At 43.2% G+C, this 26,941-nt stretch overlaps 1 long non-coding RNA gene across 1 annotated transcript in view; it reads right to left on the bottom strand.

The window, feature by feature from the left end:
- Positions 1–1,079: 1,079 nt before the first annotated feature.
- LOC141370890 (uncharacterized) overlaps positions 1,080–26,941 on the bottom strand; it is a 42,818-nt gene continuing 16,956 nt past the window's right edge. Inside the window, exons 3-5 of the long non-coding RNA XR_012375370.1 lie at positions 4,421–4,974; positions 2,297–2,388; positions 1,080–1,137 (exon numbers count right to left, since the gene is read on the bottom strand). This is a non-coding gene — a long non-coding RNA (uncharacterized lncRNA). The remainder of the gene's footprint in view (positions 1,138–2,296; positions 2,389–4,420; positions 4,975–26,941) is intronic.

Here is a 26,941-nt window from a genome sequence, read left to right as displayed (position 1 = left end):
CTGGCAAGTCTCCTGAAAGAGTAGCAAAAGGAGAAGACTCTGAATCTGAAATTCACATCTAAAAATATGTATTATTTGAGAGTTGTGGAGAAACTGGATCCAACAAAAATCATTCCACTGTCCACTGGCACAGATTCATTGGGAGTTAATCACAGCCAAGCCAACCTTATCTAAATATAGTTTAAGAAAATAGGCAAATATCTATCCCAAGAATTTTATAGAACCCAATCCTGTTTTATAAGCAGCTCCATCCCCAAAGATGAGAAATAGTCTGCTCCGCTCCACAAAGATCTCATCTTATTTCACTTATCCAAAATTTGGAGCCAGACTCTAACGCTGTCACTGAAGGATGCAGGGCCTTTGGATTTCCTGACAGACAAGATTCTTTAGAGCATGGCATTTTTGTGGTGTGAGTGGTCACAAAAAAGCAGAGAAAAGCAGAGGAGAAGGTGGCAAAACGAGAGCCAGGCTGGAAGTCGGGCGGGGCTGGAGGGGAACCTGTGCTTGGGTGCTGGCTGGATGGCTGTTTGTTTTGAGGCTGATGTCCTGGTAACCCTGAGGTCAACTGGAGTCCCCTCCCTGCCTCCTTACAGTCTAGACAAAAATGAGTCAAAAGCTCATTTCATATCTTCTGTGAGTCTCTTGCAAATCCCCAGGGGACTTACGTACTTTGGTCATATTTGCCTTGGGGCTTCTACTTTTTGTGGATGTGATCTCTTTTCTCTATCAGCTCAGACGTGACATTTATCTTCCTTATGAAATTTCACTAAAAATGGATTCTCTCCAGGCACTTGTGATTTAGGGATGGGGCTGAGATGAAGGAGGGTTCCCATCATGACTGGGTTAACGACTTCAAATTAGATATTAGGCATGCCTATTCTTTTGGAAAATCACCTTTACCATTCCACCTTAGGGGTACCCCCTGACCACTCTCTATGTTGTTTCCCACAGTCTGTGTTAGGGTAGGCTAAGTGCTATAACAAACAACCTCAGTATCTCAGTGGCTTAAAAAAAAAAAGTGTTTCTTACCCACATCATAGTCCAGTTGGTTACGTGGAGGGAAGTATTATGCAGTGACCCAAGAACTGAATCTCCTTTCCTCTTGTGGTTCCATCTCAGAGTTCTCCTCTGGATCTTCTGCATCCAATTGAGAGACAAGGAAATGAGTGTGGAGAATTGAGTATGCAGAACCACACAGGGTGTTTCAGGGGACAAGCAGAGAAATGGCACACACTATTTCTGCTCACTTTCACTGGCCAGAACTTGGTCACATGGCCCCACACACAGAGGAAGCTGGGAAATGTAGATGCAAGTGGTCCCAGAAGGGAGACGCTGCATGGTTTCTGCCATATCATCTTCTTAGTTCCTCCCTCATACTTCTCTCTTTCCTCCTTCCTTCCCTCCATACCTCTCATTGTCTCATAAATAGTTTAAGCATTCTTTTGTTCCTTTGTAATGTTCTTTCCCACCAAGCATGGACATGATCTCAGAACGCTACTCAATACAGCAGTTGCTACCACCAGAGTTGGCCTAAGAATTCGAATCTATTTGCCATATAATCCAATGATCTCATTTCACAGAAAGTGGAGTTGAGACCCTTAGATTTTGTTAGTGAAGGAGCTTAAATCTGAATCAGTATCTTGATCTCAGTACTCTTTTATACCAGGAGCCCTATCTCTTCAGTTAAACTGGGAGCTCAACATCAAATGAGAGCTGCTGCTATATCCACCTCCCAACCACCCTCAGCACCTGGCACAGAGAAAGATATATGTCAAGGTGACAGCATACTCAATAACTGTTGAGTGGAGAAATATACTCAATAGGTCAACAGAAGGGATATTCTACTTCGGTGGCCATGGGGTGCCTCCCAAGAGAAGACAATTTCATTTTCCTTGGTTTATTTGAGGCCAGTTGGAAACAATAGAGCATCTTTTGATCCAATTAAAAATGTTGCCCATAAACTGTGAAAGTTTTCATGGCATTCTTCAGACAAGAGCCATTTTATAGCCAAGTTTCTGAACACATTTTTTTCAAAGGAGATTTTATTGTGGAAAATGTGACAACAAAACTCCAGGGGCGTGAACATGCTCTTGTAATTACTCCTCCAGACACAATGAAACCAAACCAAGTTAATTATTTATCAAAACCAACCCACTCTCTGGAAACATCTTTGTTTTGGCAGAATTTTCTCTATTCTCCAGGAAATAGGTCAACAGTTTTTCCTCCCACACTGTTTTATCATAGTATCTGACTTTCAGAATTAGCCATGTCAAGTGTTAAGGCATTTGCCAAGTACCCAGGTGGGCTGGCAAGAGTGCAAAAAGAGTCCTGGGGTTTCTGTTTCTTAGATTCTTCCTGTGTCAGCATTCCTCATGAACAGGAGTGAGCCTGAAAAAGAAGAAGGAAATCAAAGATTGTTTAAGTATCTACCATATGTCAGGCCCTCTAAGAGGCACAATATTACATTGTCTTACTTCATCCCATGAGATAGTTATGAGTATGTTCATTTTACAGACAGTGGAATTAGGCTCAGAGAGGTTAAATGATTTTCACACATCATTCTCATATATATAACTTCATGTACATGATTTTTCCATGTCTGATAAGAAGGGATATGAACTATGTAAACAAAGTTGCTATTAAACTAAGACTTAACCTTGGTGAATTAAGGAAGCCTGTGGGGCCAGATTTGAGCAATGGCATCAGATATACCAAATGAGTTCATTTGTACTAATTTGGCATCTTGGATGTCATTGCTCCAATTTTGTCCTACAGATTTCCTAAATCCCCAAGGTATATTCTTTACCCTTGTCCTGCCCATGGCTATCCCTGCCCAGGTCCAGAGTAGTCTGTTTGAATCAAATGCAAGAAAAAATGACAAAGGTAGGAAAAGAAACAGAAGAAGTGGGTACTGAAGAAGAAAAGAGGAGGCCAGAACTGAACCTTGACACTTTCTAGATCTTCAAAATTTTGCTGTGAGCAGCTTGGTTCTATAGCAAAAGCACTGAACTAGGAGTAAGGAGATTTGGATATGAAGCTTGCTCTGCCACTCTTCATGTTTTCGCTCAGGTAAGCCTGCATGGATCTCAACTTTCCCATCTGGTTATAATCAGTATGAATTTCTCCACAACTCCCTGGGCCAGGTTCCTTCGTATCTTTTTCATTTCTCCAAACTCAGTTTCAAACAGGCTACAGTCTCTAGCCACCAGATAAAGAGATACTCAGCATCATACTCTTGAGCATTCCACTCTTCAATTTTCTAAGAACCTTGAGGGCTCACACAGTCTAAAAGGGGTCTACAAGACACCCACTTTGTTGTTGTTTTTTTTTTAATTAAAAAAAATTTTTTTTGGTTTCTTTTTTTTAAGATTTTTATTTTTTATTTTTTTAATTTAATTTTATTATGTTATGTTAATCACCATACATTACATCATTAGTGTTTGATGTAATGTTCCATGATTCATTGTGTATAACACCCCGTGCTCCATTCAATACGTGCCCTCCTTAATACCCATCACCAGGCTGACCCATCCCCCCACCCCCCTTCCCTCTAGAACCCTCAGTTTGTTTCTCAGAGTCCACAGTCTCTCATGGTTCGTCTCCCCCTCTGATTTCTCCCCCTTCATTTTTCCCTTCCTACTATCTTCTTTTTTTTTTTTAACATACAATGTATTATCTGTTTCAGAGGTACAGGCAAGACACCCACTTTTGAGCAAGTGCTCTCATCTGCTCTTCAACTGTCAGACTTGCTGGCAAAGCTTCTCCCTGCCACACGGCACCACCATAAAGCACTGGCCTCTTTCCTTGTCCCTGGCATTGCCGGTACATGCCAAATAATGTCTGGCTTGTCTCATCTCTGGCACAGGTCAATGTGATTCTTCAAGGAAGGGAGGACCCTAGGTGACTCCACTCCTGCAAGGCCACCTTGACCCAAGGGGCTGCTCCTCAGTGAATCCTGAAGATGGTGGTTCCTCAAGGCCAGTCTTTGCAATCACACACAGCCATCCCACCTTCATCTTGCCCAGCCCCAGAGAATCTGTGCTCATGAATGGACCATGATACACAAAAGAGTAAAGTTTTCTTGGGTTTAATGTTGAAGACTAAGCATTGTTAAAGATCCCGGAGCCTTTTTTCACAGATTCAGTATATTTAGGGTAGGACTTGGATACCACAGATGACTCTGGTAGAGCATGTTTTAGGTCCCTAAATTGGAAAGACAGTGATTTAGAAACACACCCAAAAAGCCTATTTACTTTCATAGTTTATGTGGGGAGGGGGAAATATCTTCCATGAACAGACAGATGATCTACGCTTTAGCCCACTCCATGCCAAGTACTGATAGAAGCTTTCTTGTCACTGTCTTGTTAAAGCAGCAAGAGTCAAAAGAAAAAATAAATGTATGTTCTATTGGGTCACTTACCAATTCAGAGCACTGATTTCCATGTAAAGGTTGACCTGGAAGTTCTTTCTGAGATTCCTCCAGCTCTGTTATTTGAAGACTCAGAATGTGGGAGACCTCTCTGTGATGAGTTACTCTGAAGTCAATGACTGCCATGAGAACTAACACAAAGAAGAATGACTTCATTCATCAAGGAGAGGTTGGACTTTAACTAGAAGAAAATGCATCTTTTTTTTTTTTAACCGTTTTTGTAGGGCTATCACTAGTGTAACAGAGCAATTACAGTTCACTGAAAATTCACATCCTCTTTCCATTTCCTGCTTCTCTTGCAGTTAGGCTTGGGCCATGCAGCTAGTTCAGAACAAAGGACCAAGAGTGGAAGTGACATGTGTCACTTCGGATTCAAAGCAGTTAAAAACATGTGTATGTCCTCCATCTCTCTCTTCATTCTCTGCAGGACCATTAGAGACTTTGCTTTCCAGACTGTACAGTTAAAAGACCGTGGGGTCTTTGTCAGCTTGGGCCCCTAAGTTGACTACATGGAGTAAAGCCTCCTAGGGATTGGTGTTGTTCACCTAAAATGAGTGAAAAATAAACTCATGTTATTAAGCTATTGAGATTCCAGAGATAATTTGTTATTGTAGCATACCCTAGTCTATCCTGACTAGAGTGGTAGACAAAGTACTAAAATTAATCAATTTAGTAAATCAATGTAGAAAAAAAGATCAGAAAGCAAAGCTAAATGTTTTATTCTATCTTGGAAATTATCAGTGTGTGGCAGGTCTTGTAACTAACCTGGGTACCCATGCTGTCATTTGCCACTATGAAGGGGCAGAGCACAGAACTATAATTTGTTGAATTTCTTTACACTAGGCACTTTATATAAATTACTGCATCCTATCCTCTCAATATCTTATGAGTTAGGTCTTATTGCCAGGATATACATGAGAAAAATGAGGGTCACACACTACTGCTAGCTAAGAGATAGAGTCAGGATTTGAAAGCAGGAATGTCTGACACCAAAGCTCTCTTTATTATATGATACTGCCTTTCCATTTGTAGCTGTAACTCTAGAAAAACAGAACTCTAAATTAGGACTAGCTTCTAATGATTGTGAAGTGGGGCCTGGGTTGGCTTAGGTCTTCTTTTGCGAGTTTTCAAAGGCCTCTCCAGCAAGTTGCTGTACATCTGGTCTCTCTTTATTTAATCCCCCTTCCAGCACACTGGCTACCTACAAGAAACTTCTAAAACACAAATCTGATCGTGTTACCCCCAGGCTGGAGTTAAACCTCTGTTGGCTCCCCTTACCTGCAAAGTCAAGTTCAAACTTCTTAGCTTGGCAAATAAAGCCTTTCTCATCATCCTTTTCCCTGCTGCTGCCCCACTGAACTAGTTTCTCCAGTCACACTGAACCTGGAGAGTTCCCAGGCACCCACACACCATGCTCATTCATTTCCACATTTGCTCTGCTCTCTGTTGGAATATACTTCCTCTCTAGTACTTACTATTTTTCTCCATATTTGGCAAGATCCAGCTCAAAAGAATTTTTCTTCCAGCCTTCCCCAACAGAATTAAGAGTTACCTTCCCAGCTTCCCCAGCACCATATACATATGATCCCATGGGAATTTAACTCATTTTTTAGGGGTCTTCCATCTTCTCTTTGGCATAAAGGTTAAGTGTGTTTAAGTTCTTGGTTGGAATGCTGTTTCCATCCTTTGGACACTGTATGGCCTTGGCGAAAGTTACCTATTGGATTTTTAGTTTCCCTTGTCTGTAAAATTAAAATAAATAACAGTGCTGAGCTATAGGCTTATTTCAGTGGATGAAATACAACAAATAATACAAGCAAGTGCTTGCTATGATGTTGGCACATAATATGGGTTGAATAAATACGTTTTATTTATTTTATTTGTTCTTATTTTCCACAGCCCTAGTACCATGTATGGCTCACAGTAGGTCCCCAATAAACCTTTGGTAAATGAATAAATGATTAAATGAATGGTTGAGTTCATTTGGGTGACTGAGTAGAATGAGAAGACCTACCAGATACACAGAGATCTCCTGGAAACCCTAGTATCAAATAGGAAAATCACTGTTTTTTCATTTTCTGTGCATGTGCGTGTGTATGTGTTCAACTCTTCAGCAAAATCTGGGCAGCGACTTGTATTTAATTTCAAAGTGAGAATTGCTTAGACGAGCTGAGGATTTTCTTCTTCAAATCCAGAGCTGAGAATTTTCTGTTTCAAATCCAAAGTCAGGGACTACACAGAGCTTGCAAAGCTTGCCTTGCCTTCATCCCTAACCGGGCACTCTTTGGTGGATCAGTCACCAGCAGAGCATAGACATTGGCACATGAGGGAAGGTACTGTGTGTTTCGTGGCATCGAGGTTCACCCAGTAACCAGCCGAGCACACCCCAACTTCCAGAGACCATTTAGGATCTGGCTAGTATGTCAAGACAGAACAAAAACATCTCTCTCAGGCAACATCATTCTTTCTTCCTCCAGTCTGGGTGATTTGGCAGGACCATCAGGACAATAAAGTGGAGTAAGATGAGAAGTGATAAGGCTGTGTTTGGGCTGTGCTGACCCTCATTTTAAAGGCCTCCCCTGGGGGCACTTCTAACTCTTCCTTACATCACATGTTTCTAGGACTTAGCTTGGTTTCCAGGTCCCTTTCTCAGGCTCCTTTCTCCCAATAGTGAGGTCAGACACATGCCCCCACCTTTTCCTGTATTCCTTTCTATTTCTAGTATAATCTGTCCACGGGAAATAATGTCCGATGTCTCCCTGAATCAGAAAGTCTTACGGTTCTATATAATAGTATTAAACATAAACCAAAAAATTCAAACCAATGTAATGCCCTGTAAGTCCACTTAATAGAAAAGCAATGAATCATGGAACACTACATCAAAAACTAATGATGTAATGTATGGTGATTAACATAACATAATAAAATAAAACTTAAAAAAATGTAATAAACTGCCTTTATCTGGGCACAGTATTAAAAGTTTCCTAAGTGTTCCAAGTTTTAGCTTCTTTCTCACAAAAGCTAAAAATGAAGATTTTTGTAAAATTCAGAGCATGTATTCAGTGTGTTTAAATTAAATATATATGTACATATATGTAAGTGAATATATTATGTATTAAATTTGGAATTTTTATCTAAAAAAAGAAAAACGGAAAAGCTCTGGGTAGGGGAGGGGCAGCCCTGTCCCTCTGTAGCCCCCCAGGTCCTGTCCTCCTTTTGGTGTTGTCTTTGCTTGCAGGCTGGCTTCCCTCAAGTTTGCAGGATGGCGACCAGCAGCAGTTGGGGCCACGTGCTTCCTCGGAGAGAAGGGATCCCACAAACATCAGTTTAAGTTGCTTCACTTCACTCTCCTGGGACCCCAGAACAACAACCATAGTCTCTTTGGCTTAAGCCTGGGTTAACCACACCAAATTATAGCAAGGTGGGGAGGAGGGGTTATACTGGTGGATATAGAGCCGTCAGGGCCCACCCACAGAGCTGGGAGTGGGATCTTTCCCTCCTCTAACTGCAAGGCTGACACATCCTGGGGGACTCAACACACTGCCCGGCATGTTTCTTTCCTTACTCTCTGAATTCCTTTTATTCACTGCACTCAAGTTCAAATGAATTCCCACACCCATTATTTTCTGATTTATTTTGTTTATGTTATAAGAATAATACATGTTTATTTTGATTGCAGAGAAAAGTAAAAAAAAGAATAAAAATAAAATAAAAATAGACTGATCCAGAATGTCCATTAAGCAGAGGAAACAGACATTCTGGCATGCATGCTTTTCTGCTGTGCCTTGTTTTGTACAGGACTGTAGTCACACTGCACGCACACAGATGTAACACCACGATGTTATTAACATTGCCACAGGTTGGTGGAGATACTCTCACAGCTGTGCATTCTTGCATATAGAGAAACCACGTGTTACTTAAATGTTCCTCTGTGTTGTACCAACAACAGGCTTTTCTAATTATTCATTATGAGAAATAATACTTTAATGAACATTTTTGAATTCTAGATTATTTCCTTATGATAAATTCCCAGATACCTATTCCCAAATTATTATCCAAAATGAGTATATTATTGGCAATTCCTCACCACAGTGTAGGAGGACGGCTATTCCGTTGTCTTTATACCAGCACCAAGTACTGTTTGTAGGAGCTACCAACTTAGGTAGGAAGAAGGGAGGTGGGCATCTGGTTGCTGTTTTAATTTTCATTGCTCTCAACAGTAAAGCAGATACTTTGTTCAAATGTTTATTGATCACGTATTTTCTCTTTCTTATGCGTGTTCATCTCCTCTCCCCATTATCCATTAAGAACTTAAATTTTTCTTACAAATTTTATGAAATCTCCATACTAAGGATATTAATCCTTTGACATTTGTGCCAATTTTCCGAGTTTTTCCACTTTAATTTATGTTAATTTTCACATACAGAAGTATTATATTTTTCTGCAGTCAAATCTATCAATCTTTCCTTTTGGTATTTGCATTGGTTTTAAGATTATAAAACCCTTTCTAATTCAGATATTTAATCAAAATTTTAATTTTTCTTTCATTTCTCTGGTTTGATCTTTTTACACTTAACTCCTAACCCTATGGACTTCAAGCATTCTTCCTTGACAAGGTCTTTACTTAAACGTTTCTCAGTGAATCCCCAAACCGCGCAGACCTGTCCTTTATATGTAAAGAGATTGGCTGACCCATTGAATCATCTGCTTTATGAAATCTCTTCTCCTACATGGGTGGCTTGAAGGAGAGAGGACAACCAGAAATAAAGGAAGAACTCATTGATGATCTTGATGTCAGTTTCCTTCTCTGATGCTCAGTGTCCCCGTTTGTAACACAGGGATGTTTGATCAGGTTCTCTTTAAGCTATGTTTCAGCTCCAACTTTTGTGGTTCCAGGAAATAAGTTTTAGTTCCATGCATGTCCTTCTGTTTTCTTCTTTCCTCCATTCCTTCTCCTACTCCTAAGATGACCTACGTAGAGACCAAAATCAGATGGATTCCTGTCCTCAGCATGTTTTTGTGGTGCTTGACCCCCAACTTCTACACTGTCTCTTGTCTAAAACCAACTTGTCTGCACCACCGCTGTGGGAAGCAGCCATAAGCTGTTCTTGGTGTTATGTGACCAGCAACTGGCTCAGAGTTGGACATCTTGTCCACTGGCTAAACAGTGCCCCCTGAGGCAGTCATAAAGGACATTCTCCAGTGGAACCAATAGTAATTAGCTAAGTCAATCACATGGTCTCCCTCCACAACTTGGGCTGCAGCATACAGACACAATTATGCGTCCACTTGACCAAGGGATCTGATTAGAGCAGACCGAAGCAGGGCCTATGAAGCTATGAACACAGGACCTCACAGCCCATGTGAGACTAAGTGAGAAGTGGGTTTATAGGCTCTCTTGGTCTGAAGCATACGCAGGTTCCAGCTCACACATCCTAACACTGAACCTCTCTTGTCTGAAGATGGTCTGTTTCTTGCCAACAATAACCTGAGTAGCTCTCCCAGAATGGTCTCCTTCCCACTCTGATTCACATCCTTTCATTAGTCTGCCTTGGAAGGGCTCAGCTGCTGCTGCATTTTGCCAGCAACAAGATGCCAAGAAGTGTTTGGGGAAGTGAGAGGTCCTACTGGACACAAGGATGATGTGACATTGAGAATGTGTGCACATCTGCACATTCCCAGCTCTTACTCCCACCCGTGGTCTGATACTTTGTGTGCACTCGAAACCTGATCACAACCTCAGTGGATCCCAGAGAGGTCTTTAATTTGGCAGGATGTACTTAACTGTGGAAAGGTACGCTTGGCCTTCTCAAGCCAGCCTTCCTGAGAATTGTTTTACAGCAATGCTATCATTTGGCCCAGGGCTGGCCCCAGGCCGAACTGGGAAGTAGGAGAAGTTAGCATCTGGCTCCCCGCACACCTCCCTGGGCTGCTCCCTCCTGCTGACTGCCAGCCGGGCCCATGCCTTGCCTCTTCCCATTAAAAACTGCCCTGTCTGCCTCCGGCCTCCTCAGGGGCCCCCTCTCAGCTTGAAAGATGCCAGCGGGTTTTCCTTAACAAGAATCTCCGAAGGGTCAGAGCCTGAACCCCAAATTATTGTCACGTCAGAAAGATTACTTTGGACAGTGAGAACCTTGTCTGTTTAAAGAAACCAACAAACACACAAAGCCAGCCTGACACCCACATGCCAGTCACCACCGTGGCGGGGGGGGGGGGGGGGGGGGGGGGGGGGGGGGGCGGGGAAGGGACCGGAAGCCTTGCTCTGACATTCCTCATGCTTCTTTCTGGCTTTCTCTGCTTCTATCTTCCAGGTCTCCTGCCTCCATGCCCCTGAGAGCTCAAGCTCTGTCTCTCCCTCTGGTCCCAGTTCTCCGCACTAGGACGCTGGACATGATTACTCTCTCCCCTCCCCCTATTCCTCATGCCCTCTCCAGCCCGGGTCAGGTCCCTGAAATAGCCACAACTTCATTTCACCCCATGGGCAGCTCCCCTCACTGGGGCTCTGACCAGGTCCTCCCACAGGATCTAGACCGAACTGACTCTAATGCGGGAATTTCAGACTTCCCAGCAGTATCCTATGAAAACTCTAAGGTAGGGCAGATCTACTTCTCAATCTCCTTCTCTGAGAAACAAAAGTAGTGATAGTAGCCACTTCACAGAATTTGAGGGGTAAGCACTTAGTACCTGTAAAGGACATGAATAATCCTGGCACATCACACGTGTTCTGAGTCTTGGCTAGTGTAGCTGCAGTTGTATTATTCATAGGGACACTGGCCCAGGAGTTGGATCCTCAGGCCAGGCCAGCAAGTGAGCTGTGTCGGGGCTGCCTGGGCCAGGTGGGGGCAGCAGAGAGCTATCTGAGGGCAGGCTGGGACCAGAGGGCAACCTGGGAGTCCAAGGTGGGGGGCTGGGACCCAAAGCCAGCGACCAGGAAGAGCATGTCAAGATCAGAAATAGAGCGGAGAACGGTCTATCTCAAGCCATTCTTCTGGCCTCCTTGCCTCCTGTCTTAGCCTCTTCTAATGTCCTGATCACCCTTTGCTGCCGTGATCTTTCAAAAATGCAATTGCAATGTAGTCACTCCCTTGATGGACACCCTTGGATGACCCCTCTGCCCGTGGGGAAAAGATCATAACTGTTGGGCTGATAGTCAAGGCCCTCCAAGAACTGACCACTGCATCCTTAAATCTTTTGCCTTTAACTCCACTCTTTATTTTCCCAATTGGCCAAACCAGTTATTCCCAAACACATCTCCACTTTTTTGTCTTTAATAAGGACATTCTCTGGCCTTTTCTCTGAACGTCAAAAATCCACCCTGCTTCCCACGTTTAGCCCAAATGCCCTCTTTGCCATGAAGACTCCCTGGTTTACCCCAGCACCTACTAAAAGGTGATCCTCTGTGGATCTCACTCAGTCCTTCCCATCTGACCTTCTGGGGATATCTGTCACTGCCCACATTATTCTAGAATGCTAAGGGGTCACATGATGCTGCGATTTCTCAGACTCTGTCTCTATAAGACAGGGTAAAAACAGCTTCCCTGCAGTGTGCTGAGGCATACAGGAGATAATACAGCACAGCGCCTGGCACGCGGGAAGTGATCAGTTAGTGGGGTCTCCTCACACCATTAGCATCACTTCACCACCATCCCCACAGTCACCATGACCCTTAGAGAGACACTGTCCCAGTGGTCAAGGATTTGCAGACCTAAGTCCTCAGCCAGCCCCTAAGACAAAAACTCTCATTTACAAAAGAAAAAAAAAAATGACTAAAAACCTTTTGTCCAGGGCAGGAATAGTCAGTGTGGATCACCGGGCCGGAGGGAGGCTTCTGGGAGGCGCGGAGCCTTGGAGAGGCAGGAAAACCTCCCATGGAGGAGGAGAAGTGTGAGCAGGTAAAAGAAAAAGCTAGTCCAGTGGCAAGAGAAGAAACTTTTTTTTTTTTTTTTGGTTGTATAGGGAGATAGTGATGTTTTCAATAAAAATTTCAACCCGGAAATTAAAATTTAAACAACGTAAGTGCCTCCGAGAATCAAGCGGCAGCGAGCAGTCCCTTAATGGTACTATGCACAGCCTTTACTTTTTAATGTGGAGAAGGAAAGGATTTGTCATTAAAGTTTAAAAATAATCAGAATCAAAATCCCTTTTGTTCCTGCGGGCTGGCAGAGCTGAGGGGCCGATTGTGTGTGCTGAGTGGGTGTCCAGGAAACAGTAGTCATTTGTGTGCGTGTGACAGGAGTTGAGTCCAAATCTAAATTTAAGCAAGTGTTGGCCTTCTTGGAACCCATAATTTTTGGATCAATTATCCCGGACAAAGTGTCTGAGCGTCTTGCATGCTCGCGGTCTCTCTCTCTCTCTCTCTCTCTCTCTCTCTCTCTCTCTGCTGCATTTAATAATTACAACACTTGAGCCAATAATTTGCCGACCAGCTGCGGTGGCCTAACTGTCTGGTTCACTCATAATTTCTGGAACTTGATACAATCATGGCCTTTGAGCCAATTAGGGTAATATTTGGTGTGTTGGAAGTCTGTCCCCCACCCTCCCGCCATCTCACTAGCATAAGAAACAAACAACCCGTGTCTATCCTGCAAGAGAAATTGTGTGTTCTCACATCTTACCAGGCCATCGTGCCCACTGATGCTGTCTATCCTGTTCCTTCCCACAGCTTGGGAAAAAAAGGCAGACTGGTGGCCTGAGAAGAACCAGATCTGAGAGTCAGATAGCCCGACTAAGCCCCCAAACCAGCTATGTACCCTTGACTTAGTGGCCTACCCTCTCTGACTCTCAGTTTTCTGTCTGTAAATAGCCAGACCACTTGAGTTCAAATCCTACCTTCATCACTTTCTATCTGTGCAACACTGGGCAAATTACTTAACCTCTCTGGGCCTTTTGTTCCTCATCTGCAACATGGGGATGATGATAATATTAACTATCACATATAATTTGTATTCAATGAGTTAATACAAGTAGAACCAAACACACACACACACACACACACACACACACACACACACACACTCCTAGAATTTAAACTTCAAAAGGGCATAGCTTTTTTCTGTTTTGTGTACTACTGTATCCCTAGGACACAGAATAATGTCAATAATTTTCCACGGCGAAATGAATGAATAGAAGAGAAGAATTTATTTTTATTTGTTCACTGTTTGCTCCCAGCTTGTTTCCAAAAGTGATTTGTTGTGGGTCACAATAAACTCATGTTTACCACAGAGTGATCAAAATGAACATAGACAATCAAAGCCCAGAATAAAGACACAGCCAGCAGAAGTGTGAAGTTCTTCCACTCAGAGCTTCCTGGCTGTCAAAGCTAAACCAAGCATCTCAGAGAATCCTTCCCGCTCTAACATTCCGGGAGTCTGAGTTTCACAGCATCAGAACCAATATTTCTAACCTGCAGTGTGACCTTTGGAAACTGTCCTAACTGCTCCTAAGTCTCAGTCCTTCTGTAAAATGTGGGCACTAGACCAAAGGAGCTAAGATCCATTCTCAGATTCCAGCCTTTCTTTGAGCAACTGGCCATAGGGTTACAAAGATAAAAGAGATTTGATTTCTACCATCAAAGAGTTTACAGTCCTGCAAGAGAAATAAGGTACATATATACATAGCTCTTTAATTCAAGCCAGAAAGTGGTACTTAACTGAGAGGGTTACCAAAGGCTGCTGGCATGATGAAGAAAGAAGAATAAGCCTGCCCAGGGGTCCAGTAGTAGCTTTATACAAAAAGCTAAAGTTTGTAATGATCCCTGGAGAATGTTAACAGATATCCACAAGGAAACAATTCCTAACAAACAGGAAGATGGGAAAAGTCAGGGAGGTATATAATTGTAGCTTATCTAATGAAGTGAATCTGCTGGACAGAACTGGGGGTGGCACAACTCACCACCCTCACCTACGGCAGACCTCACTAATCAATCACAGAGCTTCATTTTGGCCTCAGAAGCCTTCTCAACGCTGTCCCAGGCAAACACTCCCAAGTAATTGCAGTTGGTACAGAGAATGAAACCTCTCTGTCCTCTGGACTTAAGGTATATATATATATATATACGGTAGTAGTGGAAAAGAAGACTGGACCAAAATACAGAGGGCCTTGAGTGTCAAGATCAAGACTATGAACAATCAAAAGATTCGCTTAGTCTTCCACATTCAGCTGCTCCTTACATTGGTATGATAACCACAGAGTTTGTGGGCAACGCAGATTATCATAATATATATACACTGAGCCTGGAGGAACTGAATCCATCCCTGCCAAGGCTTTTCGCCATCATCTGGGACATAATCCACCTCCCAGGCCGCACAGTGCCTGGCTTGTGCTTAAACAAGGCACACACTGTAACAGTGTTCTCACATCACACTGCGGGAAGGAAAACAGCGCTGGGGACCTATGCCAAAGTTTTCAAAGGGGCTGCCCTAAACGTAAGTGTGGCCTCTGCACATTCTTAAGGCAATGCTGGTTATCATCTCTGTTGTACCAGGACCGGGTACGATTATCCTCTTACTGTCCAATGGCTACTCTGGATGAAAGCATCCCATGATGGTTCCATTTAACCTTACTCCAGGAAAAGGAAAATCTATCGAAAGGAACGTGAAACAGAATTCCATGAGCTCATGTCTAGTGGGGAAAGAAAAAGGCATCTGAGGGTGATGGGAAGTGAATCATATTGTTTCTTGGCTCCAAGTGTAACCCTACCCTCCTGCGCTCCTCCGGGGGACCTCCACTCTCAGTCCCTGTGTGTGGGGACAGTCTGGCAGTAGGGAGTCAGCTCTGGCCCGTGGGTCCTTGGGCGCATTATTCTTTACATCAGCATTTGCTTATACACTACCTCCTTATAAAACTGTTTCCAAGTGGCTCACCTAAATGCTTTTAACATACTAGAAGGAAATAAAATTAAAATAAAGGATGCATACATATTAAGAAGACCAGAGGAATGAGGCAAATATAAAAGGTAGGATCATAAAATGAAACCCGGAGGAAGGCAAGTCATTTAATCTTTCTGAGCCTCACTAGCCACATCATGAAACAGAAAAAAAGAATACCTTATTTATAAGATTGTTATAAGGACGAATGTACACTCCAAAAAAGAGAAAAGAAAAAAGAAAAAATGAGTCAGAATGGGAAGATCAGTGAACCAGTTATCAGAAGACTCGGGTCTAATCCAGCCCTGAATCTGAATTGAGTGTTCCCTGAGGCTTCTCTCATCATGAAGAATCTCTAATTCTATGAAGTAGGGACATGAGAGGGAGGTGGGGGGAGCAGGAAAGGCAAGAGGAAGGGGTGAGGAGTAATGAAATACCTTACTTCAACTCATTACTAAAGTATTGTTAGTAATCGTGTCTTTGCAATATTTTTTATCATGACTATATCAGAGGCAATTACTGATTTTGCAAATGTCATGTGAGTATCTCTTCTGTGCCTGGTCCAGGGGCAAAACTTCCAGGGAGATGTTACAGTCCCTGCTCAGACCATGCCCAGTCAGGAGGGGTGGGAAGAGATCAGATAACTGTAATGCAAAGCATCTTTAGCCCAAAGAAAAATCTGTATAGAAGGGTCTAGGGGGAGAGTAAGAGAGGGAGCCTGTCTTGGGATGAAGGAAATTCTCCTGGGAGAAGAAGGAACTGAGTCTGGCCCTAGGAAGATTTCTACTGGTAGAGTGTCAAGAGAGGATGTTTCAGGTGGAAGGGCTCAGGTAGGTTGATGTGGAAAGACTGAAAAGCATTTGGGGTTGGTAAAAAAAAAGATATTTATTTGGTTTTCATGGGCCCATCACCAATTTCCCTTCTTTGGCTAACAACACCTAAATTTATCTTTGGGGAGTACCCACTCCAACTCTCGGTCTACCTGGTTGGGATAAGAGTGAGCTTACCCTGTCTAGCTCCAGAGGAAATATAGGGCTCTAACTCAGCCAATGAGGGTATTTTATTCCCCTTGCCACAGTGATTCCTTTAAGGATGGGCATGTGACTCAAGTATATCCAATGAGACTCATATTGAAACTTTGGTTGGATCTACTACAAAAGAAAACCTAGACTGGGATAGAATGTTAGCTAGAAGCAGTTCGAGTCAGTGGCTGTATTGCCATGAAATGAATCACCCTCGGAAGGAAGTTAATACAAATAAAAGTAGTGCTGAGAAATAAAATAAGGTGAATTCTCAATATCATGTGAGCACCTAGATCCAGCCATACCTGAAAGCAACCCCTTCTGACGTTTTTAGTTTTATCAGTTTAAAAAAGTTCCCTTTTACTCTTAAGCCAGTTTGATTTAAATTTCTATCACTAGCATCTCAAAGAATCCAGTATAATATAAGGGCCCTGGTCCAAATGAGTTGAGGATGTTAGCTATGGCTAACAGGACGGCCACTGAAACCACTGATGGGTAGGCTTTCAGAACAAGACCCAAACTGTCAAGGACCAAGAGAACCTAACCTGGGAGGATAAGGCAGACAGTGAGCCTGGGAGTAGAGTAGAAGATTGGCTAGATGGACATGCCAGTTTATTACAGTTGAAGAAACATTTCTCTGCCAATGTGAGAGGAGCTGAGCTGGAAGAGACAAGGAAAGTAAAGGCTTCCCCCATATAGGGGTCTCCCAGCAGGTCCTCAGGCAGCTGCCCTTGGTGGGTCTGGAAGCAGCAAGTCTTTCATATGGCCATAGCTATTGGTGTTCATATCCTGGAGTAAAGAGCACAGGCTTCATAATCAGACACTTGGTCTCAAATCCTACCACAAGTTATTAACTGCCACTTTTTGTTAACTCAGTGACCTTAACAACTAAAGGCTCAAACTAGCTTAAGGGCATGTTAATGAGTAACTTCATCTTTCTGAGTCTCAGCTTCCTCCTCAGTAAATGTGGATGGTGATACCCACGATCATCTCTCAGTTGAGAGACCTAATTGGTCTCGACTCATTTTCAACCATGCAGCCAAAATGATCTTCTTTTTTTTTTTTTCAAAATGATCTTTTTAAAGACAAATCAGATTGTGTCACCCACTCCCCTTAAAACGTTCCCATGATTCCTATCATCATTAGGACGGTGATCCAAATTCATACAATGGGCTTCAAGTAACTCTCTGCATCATCCACAAATTCTGCTTGCCATTCTGACCTCTTATATACTCTCCTCCTTATTTCTCTCAGTTTCTTGAAAAAAATGTTCGTGATAAAATTATAATAGTTAATAATAAAGTGGTACAGCACATTAACAACATGAAGGATAAAGATCATATGACCATCTCAATTTGAGATTTAGAAAAAGCATTTGACAAAACTAAACATCTTTCCATGATAAGAAAACTCTCAACAAACTGGGTATAGAGGGCATATACCTCAAAATAATACAGGCCATATATGGCAAGCCCACAGCTAACATCATACTCAAGGGTGAAAAGCTGAAAGCTTTTTCTCTAAGACCAGGAACAAGACGAAGATGCCCACTCTTGCCACTTTTATTCAACGTAGTACTGGAAGTCCTAGCCAGAGCAAGACAAAGAAACAAAAGGCATCCAAATCAGAAAGGAGGAAGTAAAATTGTCTCTATTTGTAGGTGGCATGATATTGTATATAGAAAATCCTAAAGACTCTACCAGAATACTGTTAGAACTAATAAACTAACTCAGTAAAGTTACAGGATACAAAATCAATATACAAAAATCAGTTCCATTGCTATACAACAAAAACAAACTACCCAAAAGAGAAGGTAGGAAAATAATCCTATTTACAATAGCATCAAAAACAATAAAATACTTAGGAATAAATGTAGCCAAGCAGGTGAAAGATCTGCTAACTGAAAAATACAAGACGTTGATAAAAGAGATTGAAGAAGACAGGAGAAATGGAAAGAGATTCTGTGCTCATGAATTAGAATACATATTCTTAAAATGTCGATACTACCCAAAGCAATCTACAGATTCAATGCAATCCCTATCAAAATTCCAATGATATTTTCCATAGAAATAGAAAAAGAAAACAATCCTAAAATTGATATGGGACCACAAAGGATCCTGTATAGCCAAAGTAATCTTGAGAAAGAACAAAGCGGAAAGCATTTACACTTTCTGATTTCAAACTATATTACAAAGCTATAGTAATCAAAACTGTGTGATAGTGGCATAAAAACAGACACAGAGATCAATGAAACAAAACAGAGAATCCAGAAATAAATCCACGCATATATGGCCCATTAATTTACAACAACATGGATAGAACGTTAGGGCATTATGTTAAGCAAAATAAGCCAGACAGAGAACGACAGATAGTGTAGATTATCACTTTATGTGGAATGTAAAAAATTCAAACTCATAGAAACAGAGACAAGAATGGTGGAAATGGAGAGATGTTGGTCAGGGTACAAACTTCCAGTTATTAGATGAGTAAGCTCTGGGGATCTATTCATACTGTATTATGTACCCAAAAATTTCTAGGAGTGTAAATCTTAAATGTTCTCAGCACAAAAAAGAAATGGTAATTATGTGATACGATAGAGGTGTTAGCCACCCTATGATGATAATTATTCCACCATATATAAGTATATACATATGTCAATTATATATAACACAATGTAATATAATTATATATAACTTATCTAACAATGTTCTATGTCAACTGTGTATCAATAAAAATCGTTAATAATAAATAATAATAACAAAAACTAACATTTATTAAGCACATACAACATGCCAGGCACTACTCTAAATGTTTTATTTGAAATAATACATTTACTCTTTATTACAAAAATAAGTATTATTGTTAGCCCCACTTTACAGGTGGAAAAAATTGAGAGGCAGAAAAGTTAAATAAGTTGTCCACCCTCAGACAGCAAAGAATCACTATGGCCAGGTTACAGACCTAGGAGTCAGCCTCCAGAGACCACATGTTAATCACTATACTATGCTACTTCTCTAAACACATTCCCTGGCTTTTCCCCACTGGGGAGCTGTGATAGACTGAATAATGGTCCCCAACTATATTCATGTCCTATTCCCCAGAAACTGTGAATGTTACCTTCTATAGAGAAAGGGACTATGTGGAAGTGATTACATTCCTTAAGATGAGGAGATGGTCCCAGATTATCTGGGTGGGCCCTAATGTCATCATAAGAGTCTTCAGGAGAGGAAAGCCAGGGAGGTCTGACTACAGAAGGGGAGAAGGCAACGGGAGCACAGGAGTGGAGGCCGGAGCAATGCAGCCACAAGCCAAGGAATGCTAGCTGCCGCCAGAAGTTGAAAGAAGCAAGGGAAGGCTCTTCCCTGGAGCCTCCAGAAGGAACCAGCCCTGCCAACACCTTGGCATTAGCCCAGTGAAACCAATGCTGGACTTCTGACCTCCAGAATTTGCAAAAGAATGCATCTGAACTGTTTTACATCACCCCATTTGTGGTAATTTATTACGACAGCCATAGGAAACTCACACAGTGGCCTTAGCACAGCCCAGCTCTTCAGGCACACCCTTTCTCTTCCTTAAGTCCCACTTAGTCTTCGGCTCTTAGCTTCAATCTCACCTTCTCAAGGCAGGCTCCCTTGTCTCCTCAGCCTTAGGTTCACTCAATATTTCCTCACACGGTACACCAGATTTCCCCTCGATACTCACTGCATTTACAATTGTTAATGGTTGTTGCTCACACAACCAAGCCCAAGTGACAGAGTACAGGAACGTGTCTGTCTTGTTCCCTACGGCATCCCAAGAGTCCAGCGCTGGGGTTAGCATGTTGGAGATTCTCAATAAATATTTGTTGAAATGAATGCACACATACAAAGTTAAGTTGCTCATAGGACTACTGGATGCTTTCAAGGCATCATGAATGTATACAGCTTAGCACAGGAACTGCCATGTAATAAGTTCTTAGTAGGGAGAGCTGTATGTGAGATAGATCTAGGACTTATCTGTGTGTCTCTTTTGAACAAAATCACAGACACTAAAGTCCTTGATCTTAGGCAAGACCCAGAACAAGTGCTCTGTGGTGTGCCCTTCTCCCCAACACTTTAAACATGGCTCCTCTTGACTGCAAAGTCTGATAGTCACTCAGGCTTGATGGCCACACTGAGTGTTTCAGAAAGGAAGGTATCAGGACAGTCCTGGAGTGCAATGGGACATGGAGGAGTCCCCAAAGCTGCCTTCTGTTTTAAGTCTATGGCAAGCCCTTTGGGCCAATCCACAAGGCAGTTGGAATGGATAATTCCAGCCCTTTCTTAGGCTTGTGGTGTGTGTGTGAGCCTCCAGCTGGACCAGGGACTGACTTTCCAGGCCCAAATGAATTCTCATTTCCCAGGGATCCTTCAGCTTGAGTTTGGTTCTTGAGCCAAGGCTCTGACAGCTTTATTAGCACCTATAATTCAATGTAAGCATCAATGTGTTGGGAAACACTTTGAGGCTATCTTTTAAAGTCAACTTAATTCCCTCTCAAATGCCTCTTTGTTTGCTAAAGTGCCAGCCAGAAGACTTCCAGGTAGGCAGGAGATGAGCTCCAGACAAGGGATCAGCAGGACGTGTCTGCCGGGCGCTCGAGTCACTTTGCTGGTAGCTGATGTCATTTCCAGTTAGTGGGCTCCTGGCAGAGGTGCCTGCAGATGCTCAGATGACATCATTGGGGACCAGCCTGTCACCAGGGGAGATAACAAATGGAGCCCAGCCCTGAGTTCCCACTGGCCCAGGAAGTCACAATTCATTTCTTGGCTTTGCTGTGGGCCTAGAGAATAGACACCTTGTGCTCCCACTCTGGCCAAGCCCCAGCCCCAGCCCCAGCGAGCCAGTACACACCCTCCTGCTGGTTGTTTTGCTTAAACAAAACAGAGAGGGACATGCTGAGCTCATCCAAAAGTGTTCAGTGACTCCATAATAATAGAAACTGGACAAGCCTGATGTAATAGACACTACTGGTCATCTATGCAACATCCATTTACTCTTCCTCCTGAGCTAGTAGAACCCAATTTTGCTCATGTATGCACCCTCCTCTAGAAAAGACTGGCCCATCCCCATCCACAAGGGGTGGATCCTCATGGGTCTAAGCCAATCATCTATTCCTTAATCACTCATTTATTCATTCAACAAACATTACTGAACACCTGTTTTGTGTTGGACATAGTTCTAGGCACTGAGGATGAAGCCATGGGTTAAGCTTCAGCATGGGACGCAATCCTAGCCAAAGAGATATGGCTGAAGGAGGCCTCTGGGAAAGGTGTCCTCATTTCTAATGAGTCATGAAGGCTGGTTGGTTGGTGGAATGAATGAATGGATGATTAAATGAATGGATTTCCAAGTTCCCATTCATCTGTAATAGACATGCAAATTCTTTAGGTACACTGGAATTAGGATTGAGAGGCCTGGGTTTTATCCCTGGTTCTTTTATGAACTGATCATAACTCTGGATCAGGTCATATCCTCTCTGAGCCCCAGTTTGCCCATCTGCACATTGAGAAAATTGAGCTAGTCTCTGTGGACCCAACACAAGCTTTGGAACCAGAAGCTCTGAGAGAAATGTTGACTTTCCCCTCCTTGACGTGTGATCTTCGGCACTTCAGAGTGCCTCTCTGTTACGGTTTCCTCATCTCTGAGCTGAAGATTTACGGCCCCTTCCAACATTTCCATTAAGTCACAGCAGAGTTGCCTGGTTACTTGTGTTGATGGAAATAGTGAAAACCTCTAGGAAAGCAAATTGTGAGGAAACCAACTCCTCAGTGCAAACACACACATACACACAACCAGGGAGGGGGACCAAGCTGCTCTTATCAGAGCAGCTGTGACCACCTTCCTTCTGAGTACTGAGTCTGGTCACAGGGGGCACAAGGCTCTTGTATCTGCGGCTCTTGGCCTCCTTTGACACTTCATCCCCAAGAGCTAAGTAAGAGCTACCCTAAGAATCCCAGAGCTTGGCCCTGCTGGGACACTCCTGTGGTTCTACTGCAAAAAATCTTAAGACTTTAAAGCTTCAGGCCCAGGCCTGGTTGGCAGTGAGTGTGCAAACCGTGTTGCACCTCAGGCCCCATGCCCCATAGGTACCAATTAGCTAAAGTGAGCATTAATGGTAGACGATTAGGCAGTTTTAGATCTCATATTTTTAAGGTGCTCAAAGGTAGGGATTCCTGAGCTGTTTCACTCATTTAAATGGTGTAACAATAATTGTTCATTTTTGAAAGCAAATTAAAAATAAAGTAAGAGACCTACCAGAAACACTCCTCTTACCATAGTTAAGCCCACCCAGCCTAACTAAAATTTCTTTGGTCTGAAATTTAATCAATTCTGTGTTGTTAGTGTGATCTGATCAGTACTATATATGAAGGCAGATTAATAGGAAATGGGCAGATAAATATATTATGATTTAATCAGTGATTTATGTTTGAAGACTTGATCTTTCAACACCCAGACAGAAGGATTAGTAAAAGAGGTCTTCACTATCAGAAAGGTTGGGAGCCAGCAAGCAAAATGTTGAATGTTTTGACAGGGGTCTCCTGGTGACTATATCCCTCCCTTTGATGTCTGGCCCCTAAGAACCTCTGAGCTGTGCCGGAGTGTCCCCAAGGCACAGATCCAAGGGAGAAAGGGGAAGAGACACTGTGCTAACAGTGACTAATGTCATTTCCAGTTAACTGGCTCTTGGCAGATATGCTACAGATGTTCAAATGACCTCATTAGGGACTAAGATGTCAACAACAAGACAGATACAAATAGAACTCTGCTGAAGATTCCTGCACATCCCATGGCTTTGGAATCCCTTAACTCATTTCCCAAGCTTACCAAAGGGTGGGAATTTCAGGTCATGGTATGTGGCAACAGAAAGACCTTTAGGCAAGATGGCATTTATATTAGTTGAGTAGGCTGGCTTTGCTTCAATGACAGAGAATCCCCAAAGCTCTCTCTCACTCCCCACCCCATTTCACTTTGTGGGTCATCTTCATCCTTTGCTATGTCAGATGGGCTCTCCCCAGGCAACACGGGAAGAGGAAGTATGGTCTCCAGACGTGTCCAGGCTTACATTTAACCAGCCTCTGACCCCAAAGGAAAGAGAGAGCTTGCATCTCTCAGTCACCATATATAAAATCCTGAGGAAGGGCTTTGGCCCAGGTTGAATCGAGTGTTCATTTATTATAATATGCACGGCTAAGCCTGGATTCGTACATCTGCCTCCCTTCCTAGACTATGAGCTTGGAAATGAGTCCCACTCTGCTTCCTGTCTGCAGCCTCTCCCAGCCTGGGGCCACCCTGTGAGGAACACTCAGTAAACATTGGTTGAGTCGTATGTATTCACGAACCCAAACGTTTTTTCTGGCGGACCCCCTCAGCACAAACCAGGAAGACAAGAACTGAATGTAGGGAAGCCTGGTGACAAGTGTGATTCATAAACTGACTAGTCAACTGATCACATGCTGTTCTGTTCAACAGCGGCAGCAATTCAGGGCACGCCCTGGAGATATTTCATCCAATAAACTTCTTCCAGAGCTAGTAAGAAAAAAATTCCTTGCATCCCGGTTTACAAAGCATTTTTACATGATTTCACTTCAACACACATCAAGAAATAATCCTGAGAGTCTTCCAGGTGCCCAGCACTATGCTCAGTGGTGCGTGAGCTATGGCAGTGGAAGCAGACACGGTCCTTGTCCTCAGAGAACTCTCCGTGAAGGACTAAAGAGAGACAGCAAGTAATTGAAGAGAGAATAAAAACTGATGTACTTATACAGAACATTCACTATGTGTCAGGCACTGGGCTATGTGCCTGACACATATTAAACCAGTTAATCCTTACAATAGTCCTTTGAGATGGATACTCTTCTTAGTCTTGGAAGTTGGGTGACTTATCCAGGGTCACCAGCCAGCAAACCGCAGAGCCAGAAGTCAAACCCACGTAGCTTGGCTCCCAAACCTCTGCTAGTAGCTATAGTGTTACTCCCCCAGCCAACAAAAGTGTCATAAGAGTGCAGATGGAAAGTAGATGGGTTAAAGGAAGGTTCTCACATGTAATCCAGTCAGGAGGTCAGAAAAGACCTTCTTAACTGAAGCTTGAAGGATGAGCACATTTTAACGTCACCACGACAAGACACCAAGCTCACTACAAGGCAGACACCCTTCTGCATTGACGGAAAAATCCAGGCTGGGTGAGACTGTGTGACTTGTCCAAGTTCACACAGCAAGAAGGGAAGACGCAGGTCTTAGAGCTAGGCCTGCTGATTCTTGGAATCCAGGGTCCTTCCCACCAGTCTTCACACAAAGGCTGGAGCAGCGGCTGCTATAAGCTGTGTTCACAAGCCTCCAGGGAAGTCCAGATATAACACCCCTTGGCATTCTCCCAGTCGCCCTAGCATAAATAATCAACAGGTTGATGGGCGCACATCTCATAAAGCACATCCTATAAAGAACTTAGAAGCAAATTGTTTTTCTGGCAATTGCATTGAAGGAATGTGTTTGTTTGTTTAACTTAGAAGTTAAAACAGAATGACCCTGTCTTGAAAATTGGGAAATAACAATCAAGTTATTTGCTTATGTTTGTATTTAAAATTAAGGGTTATTCATTCATAAGAGCAAATGCAAAATAAAGGGGAGTGGTTTAGAATACTGGCTAAGGATTAAGAGCCTTTAGAGGGGTGGATCATTATTCATCCGGCTACAGTGATTAACAGTTCAAAAACCACTCTATGTTCTTCCCCATATCTGGGGCAGAATAGAAGATGTGGGGGCTTTTTGCTTTTTGTTTTTCTGAAAGCAAAAGCCACCTTTCTTTCCAGGGAATGCATTAAAATGAGGAGTTTCCACAGAGCTGGAAAAAAGCCAGGATATTGGGGAGTCAAGGTCCCCTGCCCCTCCTCCTCACTGCCATCCTGGCAGGGGAGGGTAAGCTAAGTGCTCAGGCTGAGAGTTCAGTTGGCAGGGAAGAAGGGGCTGCCTCCACCTGGAAGCACACCAGAAGGGGCACCGTGTAGGTGGCGTGAGGTGGCAAGAGCAGGATAACAAAGTCATACTATTAACAACAGGTAGTTACTCGTTATGGAGGACTTACTACGGCCAGACACTAGTCGATGCGCTTCACATAATTAGCTCATCGAAGTAGGCTGATACAATTGGTATCCTTATTTTGCGGGAAAGGAACCAGACACAGGGCTTCCCTTGCTCACGACCATATTTCTAGAAAGCCAGAGAGGCCAGAATTCAAGAGGTGTGACTCCAACATCAGCACCCTTCCCTGGGAGGCTACAGCAACAGGGTCGTCAGGGAATCCCCACCCTGTTGACTGAGGTTTTGAGACCCTCTCAAGGCCATCCAGAGAGCACCTCTTTTATGAGCTCTGCTGGCCTTGAACTTGACGCTCTCGGGTCAGTTTTGGTTTATAGCTACCTTCTTACAAACTGTCAGCTTAATTTGGGCCCCAGAACTTCATTCCCTGGGGAGTTGGAGTGGGGGTGGGAAGGGGAGAGAAAGAGAGAGAGAGAGAGAGAGAGAGAGAGAAAGAGACAGAGACAGAGGGACTAGACAATCACTTTTGAAGAAGTCAAACAGATTTATAACCAGCCTCTCACCCAAGTGATGAAAAAGCTATTGTTGGGGCATCTTGGCACCAGAAAGGAAGAGAGGGATTTTCCTGAATCATTTCTCATTTTTTATTTAAGCTTCACACTTTTCCTGGGGCCTCTGGGCAGCCTTCCAGAACCCATCCCCAGGACTGCCTCTGGGTTTAGAGGTAAGCGATCTGTCCCTCCCAGGCTGGGGAAGGGGCGGGGGCTGAGGCCCGGACAGGCCATGCTTGGCTCAGCCCCCTGACATTGTACACTCTAATGCAATGTGAAGTAGCACGTCTAAATAGCCTGTCCAACTTTTTTGATGTTCTTGAACCCACAGATGGGATTCATTTCCACACTGTTCGCAAAACGTAAACGATACAAGGACATTAAAGAGCATTAAACTACTTGATGACATTTTGGTCACATTAATGAAAAGTGGCATTATTTAAACTACCAGAAAGAAAGAGAAAGAGGGTGGGGGCAGAAAGGGGAGGGATGAAGAGGAAGAGAGACAAAGCAGGGAGGGGGAAGGAGGAATAGGAGAGAGGTTGGAATCCATTTCAAGTGTAGAAGAAATACTGGCAGTCCCAGCTCTTACCAACCCAGTTGGGATTTCACTGCGTAGGACACAAGAAGCAGACATCTCTGGTGACTAGACAGATCTGCAGAACATTCCAACGCCTATATAGGAAGCTATGCAGAGATACTAATACTTTAACGTCCACTTCCAGACTGACTAGTTTGGCCAACATACTACTGGGACACAAGAGATGGCAGGAGGAATGTCAAACTCACCTCCTCCAGGGAGCCTTCCCTGAGTGTCTCCCCAGGCTAGATTAGGTGTCTATTCTCAGGACGCCTGAGGACTCTTAAGCTTATCCTCATCACAGCCCACATCACCTTGTCATTTAATCACTGAGTAACTTGCTGGAAACTCCCCCCTGACCGTGGGCTCTTCGAGGGCATAAAACAAGGATTAGGAGCATAGGTTTGAAGAGACAAATTCGCCTGGGCTCCAATCCCAGTTAG

This window comes from Callorhinus ursinus, unplaced genomic scaffold, assembly GCF_003265705.2.
Source record: "Callorhinus ursinus isolate GAN/ISIS: 27379988/994484 unplaced genomic scaffold, GSC_fseal_2.0 scaffold49, whole genome shotgun sequence".
NCBI classification, from domain to species: domain Eukaryota; kingdom Metazoa; phylum Chordata; class Mammalia; order Carnivora; family Otariidae; genus Callorhinus; species Callorhinus ursinus.
The sequence above is the reverse complement of the archived record's forward strand: the minus strand, read 5'-3'. Positions and strand labels throughout refer to the sequence as shown.